The sequence below is a fragment of the Sinocyclocheilus anshuiensis genome, unplaced genomic scaffold, assembly GCF_001515605.1.
Source record: "Sinocyclocheilus anshuiensis isolate Anshui unplaced genomic scaffold, SAMN03320099.WGS_v1.1 scaffold2672, whole genome shotgun sequence".
Lineage (NCBI taxonomy): Eukaryota > Metazoa > Chordata > Actinopteri > Cypriniformes > Cyprinidae > Sinocyclocheilus > Sinocyclocheilus anshuiensis.
The window spans coordinates 170,973-172,367 of NW_015542547.1; the positions used below are offsets into that span (position 1 = coordinate 170,973).

At 30.0% G+C, this 1,395-nt stretch overlaps 1 protein-coding gene across 3 annotated transcripts in view; it reads right to left on the reverse strand.

The window, feature by feature from the left end:
• The window catches only part of LOC107694227 (WW domain-containing adapter protein with coiled-coil-like), a 34,231-nt gene that overhangs the window by 24,243 nt on the left and 8,593 nt on the right, over positions 1–1,395 (reverse strand). The gene's annotated exons all lie outside the window — the stretch shown is intronic.

Genomic DNA, 1,395 nt, shown 5'->3' on the forward strand with positions numbered 1-1,395 from the left:
GAGAGAGAGAGAGAGAGAGAGAGAGAGAGAGAGAGAGAGAGAGAGAGAGAGAGAGAGAGAGAGAGAGAGAGAGAGAGAGAGAGAGAGAGAGAGAGAGAGAGAGAGAGAGAGAGAGAGAGAGAGAGAGAGAGAGAGAGAGAGAGAGAGAGAGAGAGAGAGAGAGAGAAAGTTAATTCTTAGTAGAATATTTTTATGCTATATCACCAAGGCTGAAAATACACCAGATATCTGAAAATAACTAAATTAAAAGTATGGTATAAACATGTGCAACACAACGTATCAGAGAAAAGACCAATGCAAAGTCAATGCAATGCCAATGCAAAATAAAATGCAAAAATAAATACTGTGCACCTGCTGCAACCTCGTGGCTGTGGCAATAACAGGAAGTAAAAAAGTATGAAGGAAGCACAAGAGAGTATCCTGTGTTTTAATGCTGCTTGATTTACTAAAATCTAGCAATTAAATCTGTTCAATAAAAACATGTAAAGCCTATTATCAATATCAGACCATTTTCTCAAAATTATTTAAAACTTTAAGATGAATTTTAGCCTTGTTGTAGTTATCCTACAACTTCCATATAGTGTTTTGATTTATAACGTCAATTTTCAAGAGTAATTACATTAATTACACAGAATTCTGAAATGCAAGACGGCAAACTAGGGATTCATGAAATAATATGTCAGTTATCTGTTGATTTAATTATATAATTTATTACCCGTTAACATGGTTAAAGGTAGCAAATATCAAAATTAATATCCATTTCACATAATGAATTACATACTACTATTACTGTGATGCCTAAATTGACGTTGCAGTATTTAAAATTTTAGATTTTTATATTTTTTAATTTAGACAAAACACTATAGAATATAATAACATTATAATAATATTAATATCAATAATTACTATGAAAATAATAACTAGATTATAGGAATCAGGCAGAATTTTGCTATTTTAATATTGATGTAACAAATAATAAACAGGGTTCCCACTTTCATGAACACCAGATTCAAAGACTTTTTAAAGCACCATTTATTTTATATCAAGCACCTATCAAATTCACACCCCAGCATATGTAGTGTCATGAAAGACCTTACATTACTTAACATTTCACTTACACTTAACATGTACATTAAACATTTTAGAGTAATAATGTTTTGAATGTGTAGGTTTCATAAATTAGACTGTTTTGAGCAGTTGTGTTCAAAGGAATTTAATGAAATCCATTGAAGTCAGTACTGGTAATATTCAAATTCAATTTCTAAAATATTGATAAAATATGCATCAAACTGGTTTTTGCTGTAGTTCTTGTACAAGATTTAAATTTGAAAGAATTTCTCAATTTTTAAAATTAATAAAAAGTGGTTAAATGTTGTAATAACATGGTAAAACCTG